Genomic DNA, 12,487 nt, shown 5'->3' with positions numbered 1-12,487 from the left:
ACTTATAAATATCTCATTTTTGAATTGCATTTATGTTATTCTGGCTTGTTCTGGGGGCCTGTGTTTCTTGCATGTATTTTGGAAGCCAATGTGCAGATTCATCTTAAGAGTGTCCTCCTTGACTGATGTGTAGAATGTTTGCATATAGTTGGGAACATTTCTGTTCATCAGCCCATTATAATATACTGTATGTATAATCTATATTTTACAAAAGCTCATTTCGGTATGTTAAAATATGTGGTGTCTAAGTGAGTGTTGTTCTGGATTAGTTTTTCTGTGACCTTGGCAAATTGCTTACTCTTTTGCATTTCTTTCTTTCCCCAGATGCATTTTGTAGGAGTATTTTGAGGATGAATGTTTGCAAATCATTTTGAAATTACCAAGTGCCACATACAGTAAGTAATATGTATTTTCATTTTTCCACTCAATTGCAGTCATGCTGAATAAATTTGGCAGACAGTCATGAAAGAATACATTTCTATTTACAGTTCTTTATATTTGTGAATACTGAGGAAAAATGTATATAAAAGATAAAGATTTGAGCTATTTGCTAGTCTGAATTAAGTTGTATAATTTCAAGATTTCTAATGACTGATTTTACACTTGTTCTATGTATATAAATGGTACATAATATTTATCACTTTTTATTTGAGTTTTTTCTCCTTTTGATCATAAGTTGACAAGCATGAAGAAAAATTAGTGTTATTAGCCAGTGTTGCTATGGAAATTTTAAATAGGAGTACAGAATTAAATATTTGGATTTGCTGAGGATTAAGATTTGCTGTGTATCAGGCATTTATATATTTTGTCCTAATTCTCCCCAAAATATTTTAATATTACTATTTTTATTCCCATTTTATAAATGAGAAAACTGAGATCCAAGAAGTTTTAATAACTTGCTCAATATCTAATCAAAGTGAAGACCTGGGCTTTGATCAAAACACACAGCTTTTCAAGAAATATTACCTTCACCAACAACTTAGAAAAAGTTAATTTTATTTAAGAGCCTGAATATTTAAATATTTATTTAATATTTAATAAGAATACAAACATGTTCTAATTATTTCTTTGGATTTTTGTTTTGCTTAAGCAGTATCACGGAAATGTTGCAATTTTTTTTTCTGTATCGTCTGTCATGTCATTGCTTCCATTTCAAATGATGCTTTCAATTCCTGACTTGGATGGCTTTGAACTAGTAGGAAATAAGTGAAAATGTGGATTCTGAAAGAAAGTTAATGAATCACCTAAATTATTCTTTGATGAAAAGTGTTTAGAATTAGAGTTCTGAAATTCTCTAAAAGTCATCTTTCATTTATTAAAAAAAAGCAAGTGCTCTTATATTATCATTTTAAAGTTGGAAGGAACCATAGAATCATAGAGTCCTAGCCTCTGCATGCTCACATTCCTTGTTTGATGAATTGCGATAATCTGGAGGACAATTCTAAATTAAAATTTCCAAAAAATGTAGAGGCAATTATGGCAGTATTGATGTTTGTACATTGTCTCCCAGTATAACTACTTAAAAAAAACAAACAAACAGGTGACATAGTGTAGTGTTTTAAGAATTTTGACTCTGGATTCAGACTTCCTGGGTTTAAATTCTGGATTTATCTCTTTTTAGCTGTGTGACTTTGAATTACTTTAAAATGTCTCTTTAAAATGGATATCAGATTAGGAACTGCTGAATTTGTGGTGAGTTAATACATGTAAGCTATAGCACAATTCCATCTACATAGTTAATGCTCGATAAATGTTCACGGTTATTAAATTGGAATTGATTCATTTGGATATTTCAATTCAAGTATGTTTGTTAATAAGCATCATAACTTCATGATCACGTCATATAAAATATACAACAAAGGTACTCAGTGAATACTGTTGATTGACATGCTCAAAAAAGAAACTAAACTTCAGGTTTCTTCACACACAAATCAAGATGCTCTTAGTAGATACTTTTCCTCCTTTGAACTCTTAGTGAAGAAACAAACTATTTAGTCAAACAATATGTATATCCTATTATGTGGTGATAGCAAATCTAGACTGAAAGTGTGTTTGTGTGCTTTTTGGAGAAAAGAGGGGGAAGTTGTGTGCTTGTGGAATCTGAAATGCTTGTTTTGAAGGAAGCCAGGCAAACTTATAGATACAGAATAAAGAGAATTGTTAAAATGATTGTCAAATAATTTGGAGGAACAATCTCATCCAATGTTTTGTTAAACGATTCATGGAAATTGAAGGGATGTGGACAAGAAAAAATATATATTAAGTATCGACCCTATCCCATGCACTTTGCATTCAACATCTAAGTTAAAGTAAGCAATAATATCATGAGGTAGATATGATATTATCTTAATTTTCATGTGAGGAAAATGCACCACAGAAAGTTTAAATCTATCATTCATGGGAATGAAGCTTGAGGTTTATCTAACTTTCTATTGAAGCATAATTGACATAAACATTGTGTTAGTTTCAGGTGTACAACATGATTCAATATTTGTATATATTGCAAAATGATCACAGTAAGTCTAGTTAACATCTGTAACCACATATCCTTATACATTTTTCTTCTTGTGATAAGGACTTTTAACATCTACTCTCTTAGCAACTATCAAATATGCAATACAATATTATTAATTATAGTCACCATGCTGTACATCACATCCCCATGACTTTTTATTTTATAACTGGAAGTTTGTACTTTTGACCCCCATCACCCGTTTCACCCACCCTTCACCCTCTCCTTTAGCAACCACCAATCTGTTCTCTGCATCTGTGAGCTTGGGGTTTTTGTTTGTTTTTAAATTCCACATGTAAATGAGATCATATGGTATTTAGCTTTCTCTGTCTAACTTATTTAATTTAGCATAATGCCCTCAAGGTCTGTTCATGTTGTTGCAAATGGCAAGCTTCCATTCTTTTTCACAGCCAAATAGTATTCCATTGTGCATATATATACATCTTCTTCATCCATTCACCCATTAGTGGACACTTAGGTTGTTTCCATATCTTGATCATTGTAAATAATGCTGCCGTGAACATGGGGGCACATATATCTTTTCAAGTTAGTGTTTTCATTTTCTTGTGATAAACACCTTGAAATGGAATTGCTGGAGCATGTGGTAGTTCTATTTGTAATTTTTTGAGGACCTTCCATACTATTTTCCACAGTGTTTGCACCAATTTACATTCCCACCAACCGTGCACAAAGGTTTCCTTTTCTCCAGATCCTCACCAACATTTGTTATTTCTTGTCTTTTTGACAATAGCCATTCTAATATGTGTGAGGTAATATCTCATTGCCGTTTTGATTTGCATTTCCCTGATGATTAGTGATGTTGAGCACATTTCATGTGTTTGTTGACCATCTGTATGTCTTCTGTGGAAAAATGTCTAATTTGAATCTTCCACCCATTTTTTTTAGAGGTTGATCTAATTCTAAAGCTTCTTTTCTTTATCCTCTTAATCTGATGTTGAGCACTGAAATTCAGTGACTGATCTTTCTTTTATTTGCCTAAAAACCTTACTCTCATACCTCAGATCATAGATATTAATTCTTTAGTAAATAAGTAGTTGATACTTGAATTTCAACTAAATAAATGACAATTGCTTTATATTAAGTGTTGGTAGGACCACTCAGCAACCCAAAACTCATTACCTTGAAAAAAGTGCTGTTTGAGTACAGAAAACTTGAAAAATACCAAAGTATCTTCCCTAAGGCCAGAGATCATATCTTATGCTTCTGTTAATCTTACTTCTTAGGATCTGAAGTGACTGAACACACCTTTTTCTTGCAGTTCTCCAGCCACTTCATGCAATGCTGAGAGGTTTGAAGAGTCCAGCTTGACTTAATCATTCTCCTCCCTAGTCATCATTTTCAGGTGTGTCCAAACTCAGGGACATCCTTAACAACACACCAGCCACACTGATACTTTCCCTTTCACTCTTTGGTGATCTTCATCTTCTTCCATTTCAGTCATCCATCAATCCCAGTCCCTTTACACATCACTTCTTGAAACAAGCCATTAGCAACATTTTACCTCAGGGATATTTTCAAACTTACTAGTATACAAAATATTATTGCTCTAAAAATGAATGGGTCAAGTCTTTGGTTGTTCTCACACTACTCTTGGTTTTGAGCCTGAAGGACTTATGGAATTCTTCTACTTTCAATTTCCAGAGTTGATCTCTGAAAGACAAAGCTAGTGATTACATTTAATAATTCTATTTCACTCAATTCAATAAACACTTATCACATGCTGCCATAATATGAGAGGCACTGTGTTGGTTAAGTATGAGAGCAGGTGGGAGGGAGAGACAAAAATGACTTTCAAGAAAATTCTTTCTTCAATTTGAGGAGATAAGATATGCCCAGGCCTAAATAAAGCAGAGGATGTGGTATTAGGTTATGATATCATCAAAATAGTCTAAACTAGTCAAATTAATAAAGTCATTTCAAATAATTTGAGAAATAATGTTATATAAATGTATACATATATATGAAAAATAAAGCATTAGAGGAGATTTAAGAAAGAAGATACAATTCTAAACTGCATTCATTCAAGGTTTCACCGTGGAGACTACATTTGTGCTAGATCTTTATGCAGGTGGAAAATATTAACAGAAAAATCAAGGAAATGACATATCCAGGGTTAGAGGTGAAAAGGTATACTTCACATTCAATGAATGGTCAGTTAATTAGTTTGATAACAGAATAAGTTTCTTGTCTTGGACTGAAAACAGAAAACGCTGGAAAATAAGGCTGGAGCTAGTTTGTAGGAAATACTGATCATCAGAATAAGAAATTTGAATTTACTAGGCAATTGACAAAACAAAGAGAATATTTTGTAAGGCCAATCCTGTGAACTAAAGTTTCTTATTTGAATATTAATCTGGTGTTGTCTTCACGAAGGATTCCAGTCGTAGTCAAGAACAATTTATAGGAAAATGTAGCACTATAAGAATGAAGGAATGAAGGTGAGACCTAGGTCATAGCAGTGGGAATGGAGAGAAAGGAATAGATGTGGGTGAGATTTTGAAGGCAATAGGTCAGGGAGTAATAATAGTAATTAACACTTGTGTAGCATTTACTATGTACTTGGCTCTGTTTTAAATGATTTACATTTATTATTTAACTTGAAACAACCGTGAGCAGTAGACGCTAATGTCATCCCCATTTGCACAATAGAAACTGAGGCAGAATTAACTAAGTAAATTGTCCCAGGTTAAATAACTAGAAAATAGCAAGTTATTTGAGCCCATTCAGTCAAACTCCAAAGGATCCATAGTTCACCACGACATATCATTCCTCTAAAAAATAACCGAGATTTCCAGGTTGACTGAACTGGAAAATGATGTTACCAATAATCAGAGAAACATGTATTTTTTAAAGAGTTTTCCCCTTGTTTAGTTAAGTCTTTGGTAGGGAGAAAACTCTTCTGACCTTTGGGGAAAAATATCCCTATGGTTGGGATGAATCTTCGATACATATTCACTTCTATGCTGGGCAACAGGAACAGTGTAATTTATGATATTGCTCAATTATAAATGAGGAAAATAAAGATGTCATCTTAATGTGATTTGTCTCCCTTCCTTAGCAGAGCTTACAATGAAACAAGGATACAGTGCTAAGTTAAAGATTTAATATCTTGTATCCATGAAATATTAGTATTTCAGACTTAGTTTACCTGTCATACTAAATTGTAATTTTGACAAGAGAAGAAAACTAACACCTAGCATAGGGAGTATCTCTCTTTTTCTATATTGGAGACATAGTAGAATGCACTACTTAAGAGCATGGACTCCAGAACCATACTAATGCATGGGTTCAGATCTTAAAATGAGACCTCTGTAGCTGTGTAACATGTAAGGTCTCTCTGCCTCAGTCTCTTCACCTCTGAAATGTGACAGTAATAGTGCTATGTCTTCTGAAAATTGTAAAGATCAAATGAGATAAGGTACTTACAGTGGCTCCTAACGCAGTAAATTCTCAGTAGATGTTAGTTATATTAATTGAACTTTGTCTCATATAAAGTTGACCCTTGAACAACATGGGAGGGAAGTTAGTGATGCCCACTCCTGTGGAGTCAAAATTACGCTTACTGCTATCTCTGCCTTAAAAATAAAGGAATTGGGGTTTCCCTGGTGGCGCAGTGGTTGGGAGTCCGCCTGCCGATACGGGGGACGCGGGTTCGTGCCCCGGTCCGGGAGGATCCCGCGTGCCGCGGAGCGGCTGGGCCCGTGAGCCATGGCCACTGAGCCTGCGCGTCCAGAGCCTGTGCTCCGCAGCGGGAGAGGCCGCGGCGGTAAGAGGCCCGCGTACTGCGAAGAAAAAAAAAACAATAAAAAAAAAATAAAGGAATTGATAAATGATTCAACCAAAGGCAGGAAGCTGAAACAGTTTGGATGGAATCAGGACTCAAACACTAGTTCTTTTGATTTTACACTGTGATCTCTAATGAAACACAAACTCTTCCCCACACTTAGTTAAAGAAAATACAGGTACTATATTTATTGAAAAAAATCCATGTATAAGTGGACCCACATAGCTCAAACCCATGTTGGTTAGGGGTCAACTGTATCATAATTTTTAATTTGTAAAATTTAATTACAGAATTATTGCCATTTTAAACTTTTTTTACTGTGAATTTTTATACATTAAGCACACAAAACAATAATTTTTATAAGCAAAGACCCATGCATCCATCATACAGATACAGAAGTAGAACATTTTCTGCATTCCAGAAATGTTGCTTTTTCTTCTCCTAAAGATTAACCCCCCCTTCCATCAATTCCCTGACAGATAACATTTTTGTGACTTTTGCAGTAATCATTTCCTTACTTTTCATTATAGTTTTAACCTTTCATTATGTGTCGCTAAATACAAAATTTTAATTTAGCTTGATTTTTGAATTTACATAGATAATAGTCATATAACATGTATTCTTTTGTGTTTGGTTTCCTTTCCTGAACATGTATTTCTAAGTTTCATTAATTTTTTTATGTGGTTCATTAATTCTCATTGCTGTATGGTATTCCATTGTATAAAAATACTACATAGTATTTATCCACTGTGTTGTTGATGGACATTTGGGCTGTTTCTAGGTTTGGGCAATTATGAATAATGCTACTATGAACATTCTTTTAAATGTTTCTTGCTGTACATGTACATGCATTTCTATTGGATATATACTTGCCAGTGAAAATGCTGTTATATTTTATGCAAATTTTCAATTTTAGTAGATACTGCCAAACAGTTTTCCATAGTAGCTATACCAGTTACACTCCAGTCAGTAGTATATGAGAATTCATAACTGTTTCATCTTTACCAATACTTGATTTAATCAGTCCTTTTAATTTTAGCCATTCTGATGAAAGTATAGTTTACATTTCCTTGTTGAATAAGGTGGTCATGCTATGTGGTTTCATTGCCATATGTTTATTATTACTTATAAATTGTTCAGGTGCTTTTGCTTATTTTTCTATTGTGGTGATCTTTAAAATTGTTAATATGCAGAAATTAGTTATATTTGGATTAAGAACCCCCTATAAATTAAATGTTGCAAATACTTTTTCCCTCTCTGTGACTTGCTTTTTCAATTTCTTAATGGAGTTTTTGATGAGGAAAAGTTTTTAAGTTTAATCTTAATTATATTTTTGCCTCTTTGCATTTAGATTATTCCAGTTCAGTTGATTTTCATGAATGGTTTGAGGTAGAAGTGAAATCCTATTTTCCTTTCAAATGGATATCTAGTTGTTACAGAATCATGCTGAAAATTCTTTCCTTTGCCTACTACTCTTTATTGCCAACATCATAAATTAAATGTCCATATGTCTATGTTTTGGGGGCAGTTATTCTTTTTACTTTGTCTTTTAGTGTCTTCTTACTACTTATGACACTATTTTAACTATGGCCACTTTTTCATTATTCCTGATACCTATTAAAACACGCTTTCTGTCTGACTTACTTCACTTAACATAATACCCTAAAGGTTCATCCATGTTGTCGAAATATATGTGGAATATAAAAAATAAATAGATAAATACATGAACAAACCAAACCAAAACCAAACACATAGTTACAGAGAACAGAGTAGTGGTTACCAGAGGGGAAGAGGTAGAAGGTGAAATGGGGAAAGGGGGTCAGCAGTATGGCGACTTATGGAAACTAAACTTTTTTGGTGGTGAACACACTGTAGTGTATACAGACGTCAAAAAACACTACTGGGCAATTAAAAAATATTCTCCCAATTAAAATAGACCAATTAAAAATAGACCAATTAAAAAATATTCTCCCACAATATTTTTATTCAAGGAATCTTGACTTTGCCTTATTTCATATAAATTCTAGAATTACTATGTCAAATTTGACAAAAAAATTAGGATTTTAGTTGGGATTACATTCAATCTATTGCTAAATAAATTCTTAAAGAATTGGCATAATTACAATGTTGACTCCTTTAATCTATGAACATATACAAAGTACATACTTTATATATTTAGGTCTTTTTAATTTCTCTCAATTATATTTTCTGGCTTTCTGCACAGAGGTCTTATTCATTGTGGTTAATTTGTTCCTAGCAGTTTTACACAGCTTAATATTATTATGTATTAAATATTTAAAAAATATTTATTTTCTGTTCCTCATATAAAGAAATGTAATTTTTATATTGACCTTGCATACAGCAGGTTGTACACTCACTTATTAATTTTAATAGTTTTTGAGTGGATTATTTTGGATTTTCTACATAAAGACCTATGTTGTCAGTGATCAAAGATAATATTTTTTAATAGTTTTCAAATTTTATACTTTTACTTTTTTTTCATATCTTATTGAATTAGCTAGAATGTTCAGAACAAGGCTGAATGACAGTGGGAAGAAGAGTGGAAATTCTGTTATTATTTCCAAATCAAAGGGAATACTGTCACCATTTTGCTATTAAGCATGATGTTTATTGTGATGTATTTTGTAAATATCATACATTAGATTGAGAAATTTATTTTTATTCTGATTTTGTTGGGATTTTTAATCATAACTGGGTTTTACATTTCATCAAATGCTTCCTCTGTATCTATTGAGATTATCGAATGATTTTTCTTTTTTTCTTTGTTCATCTAACAGTTTATACCGATGGGTGTTTTTTTTAAAGACTTCCAGTTCCAGCAACAGTGCTGCTGCTTCCTTGTGCTTAGTGTGGGTCCTAGAGGGCCAGAGGATTTTTCTCGGCATTTGTTCTCTACCCTCCTATGCTTGCCAAATGCAGGAAGCCTCATGTTACATCTTGTACCTCCCCAGGGTAGACTGCTGGTTACTTGGTGCTGTGTTCCTGGTGAGAGTGGAAAAGTTCTGGGTTACTTTGCTCCAGTCTTAATCTTACAATGTCCTGTGCATCTGGGCCTTAGTTGTGTGGCTTTTTCAGTATTCCTACCCATTCCTCTCATCATGCTCACATTCCTCCTTGATTCTGGGGTTATTTGGTGAGAGAAAGTGTCCTGCTCTTCCCCCAGTGGGAACAGATCTCTGCATTGTGTTAGGATGAGATTCTGGGCTCAAGAGAGTTACCTGCTCCTCCAGCAGAGTCTGATGACTTTTGCTTCTACCTCTTTCCCAGAGACTGTGCATCTTTTCCAGGGCCCTTGGGAGTATGAGGGTTTTCTGTCCTAAAAGGCTAAAGTTTGCTTTTTATTAGAGAAGGGTGTGGGGAAGCAGAAAGGGTTTTGTGCCTTTGTGACACCAAAGTGCTCTCTCTCTGGCTTTCTGCCCTGACCTTAATCTTGCTGCTGAGCTGCCAGGAGATGCCTAAAAAAAAAGAGATTATGAACGAGTGTGTCTGCCTTTGTGTCTGGGAGATCCCAGGGTGTCTATACTATTCTGCCAGCCCATTCTGGCCTTTGAGTATTTGTTACCATCTTAGCTGTTTTCTTCTTACCCACTTTCAAAATGAGCACCCATGCCTCTCATGTTCTGCTAAAGGTAAAATCGTTCCTATGTCCTGTCTCTCCTCAGAATGGCTGTTACCCTTTGAAATTTAGTTAATCTCTTGGCCTTGTGACCCCAGCTCTCAGATGAGCTCAAGAAAAGTTATTACATTATAGATTATCTGGCCCTTACTCATTGTTAGAATAAGAGTGATATTCTGTTGTGGCTTTTCACCTTCTAAGTGGTAGAAAAACTGAAAAATTTTTTTCATCTATATATATTTTAACCCAGCTTTTTAAGTTTTCCAAAGCAAGATGAGTTTTGTTTTTTTTTTTCTCTATACATTACCTAGTCTGCACTAACCAGAGCCAGAACTCTTGAGTCAATACTATTTTTAGTAGTCTTTCCACACAAAGTGAATTTGTTGCTATCACAGTTTTGTGAGCAATGGAGGCTCAGTGGGTTATGTATAGCAAAATTTCATTGGTTTAAACAAAGTAGAATTCAAGTTTTCTCCTGCATAAAGGAGTCTGGTCATTGGCATGTAGGACTGGAATTGTGGTACTTTGGTCATTAGGGAATCAAGTTTCTTTATCTAGTTCTGTTCCAACATTTTAGCAGTATGACTTCATCCTCAAGGGTTTTCCAATGGCTAAGCTGACTCCTGGATCCCAGCCATCATATCTGGGTTCTATGCAGCAAGAATGAAAAAATAAGACACAAGAGGGAGGAGATATGGGGATATACGTATATGTATAGCTGATTCACTTTGTTACAAAGCAGAAACTAACACACCATTGTAAAGAAATTATACTCCAATAAAGATGTTAAAAAAAAAAATGCAGGGCTTCCCTGGTGGCGCAGTGGTTGGGAGTCTGCCTGCCGGTTCAGGGGACGTGGGTTCGTGCCCCGGTCCGGGAGGATCCCACGTGCCGCGGAGTGGCTGGGCCCGTTGGCCATGGCCGCTGAGCCTGCGCGTCCGGAGCCTGTGCTCCGCGACGGGAGAGGCCGCGGCAGTGAGAGGCCCGCGTACCGCAAAAAAAAAAAAAAAAAAAAAATGCAATGGCAAAAGGGCATGCTACCAGCTGGTTTAGCCCCGCTCAAAAATATTCCCTGGAAACTTTACCCAGTATTTTCTGCCTGACCATCATTACTCTTTGCTGCAAACAAAGCTATTATGTATAGTGTTTTAGCTGCACACACGACTCCCTAGTAAGGAAGGGGAAGATTAGTATTGGGTAGGCGCTTAGCAGTCTTAGACACAATTAGAGGATGGGGACTACATTTAAGTAATCAGGTTTCTGAGGCAGGATGGTGTGGATTAAAATACACAGGTTCTATCATCAAACAGAGCTGGGTTCTGATCTCAGCTCTGCAAATTACTAGCTATGTGACCTTGAGCAAGGTCTTTATCCTAACTGGTCCTACTTGCTCAGCTGTAAGAGAGCATGATAGCAACTACTTGAAACATTTTTGTGAGGATTGAATATGATAATACATGCAAAGGGTCTATCACATAGGAGAGGATCAATAAGTGGTATGTTTTATTTCACCCACCTTATGTTAACATAAATTCAGTTGTTTAAGGGAGGACAGAGTCTATTCATGACTAATACTGATTGAGAGTGAAGAAAGGCAATTTGCATTGTTTCTCTTGTGTAAAGCTTTACCTTTTAGCTGGGATGGAGAGTCTCAATTTCTACCCTTTAAATAGATCAATTATATTCTTTGAGCTATACTGAAATATTGCTCAAAATTTAGGTTTATGATAGTAATATGTATGTAATGGCAAACCGAGAAACAGGTAAGAGGAGTTCTAGTTTGAATTCTACCGCTAAAAGTTATGAAACTTGTGAAAGTCATCAGAACTCTCTGGACCTCAGTTTTGTCAGCTGATAACGAATTAGGTGGACAAGTGGACCTCCATTACCTATTCCACAGCTTTAAAGCACCACAATTCTATGCATTTTTATTTGCCCCAGACAGATCTTCTTGTCAAAAGAAATATCCTAAAGACCAGGAAATAAGTGATAAAGACATATTTAGTCAAACTAAAGTTGAATTTTTACAGGAACTGACTTGGTGGGGAGGTTTTGCCAGTTCTGGAAGAAACAATAGGTGTTCGTTAAACAACATGGTGTATGTTGGAAAACTGGCTTCAAATTCTGGTTGGGAAGATGCTGGCTTAGATAAGTGTGTCATTTGGGGCAAGTCACTTAAATTCTCTGAACCTTAGATTGCTCATTTATAAATTGGGCAATATTTATTAAAGCCATGATGAGCATAAAGAACAACATAAAAGTACTTTTGAAAGCTGTGCAACTTTAGTGCTAAGCTCTTTAGAAGGTCCAATGGGTAAAGTACAGAAAATACCCTCACTCTTTGGTATGGAGATTGTAAGATAAAATTTTATAAATAAAATACAGCAAAATAAAGTTACTAAGGACCACTGTTTTAAAGTTTGTGTTAGATTTTGCCAGTGTATTTTTCTGTCCATGTTATGTTGTAGGAAGTGGTACGTCTAGTTCACCCCAGAGAGGCCAGACCAGCAAGGCGTGTGTATGACTTGTGTAT

General features: G+C 35.1%; 1 protein-coding gene across 2 annotated transcripts in view; it reads left to right on the top strand.

The window, feature by feature from the left end:
* Positions 1-12,487, top strand: part of GALNT13 (polypeptide N-acetylgalactosaminyltransferase 13) — a 557,255-nt gene that overhangs the window by 36,000 nt on the left and 508,768 nt on the right. For both annotated transcript variants that reach the window (XM_029225787.1, XM_029225788.1), the window contains exon 2: positions 325-395. The gene's annotated coding sequence lies outside the window, so the exon portion shown is untranslated. The remainder of the gene's footprint in view (positions 1-324; positions 396-12,487) is intronic.

Source organism: Monodon monoceros, unplaced genomic scaffold (assembly GCF_005190385.1).
Source record: "Monodon monoceros isolate NGI ecotype Baffin Bay Population unplaced genomic scaffold, NGI_Narwhal_1 Super_Scaffold_16, whole genome shotgun sequence".
Classification (NCBI taxonomy): Eukaryota; Metazoa; Chordata; class Mammalia; order Artiodactyla; family Monodontidae; genus Monodon; species Monodon monoceros.
The sequence above is the reverse complement of the archived record's forward strand: the minus strand, read 5'-3'. Positions and strand labels throughout refer to the sequence as shown.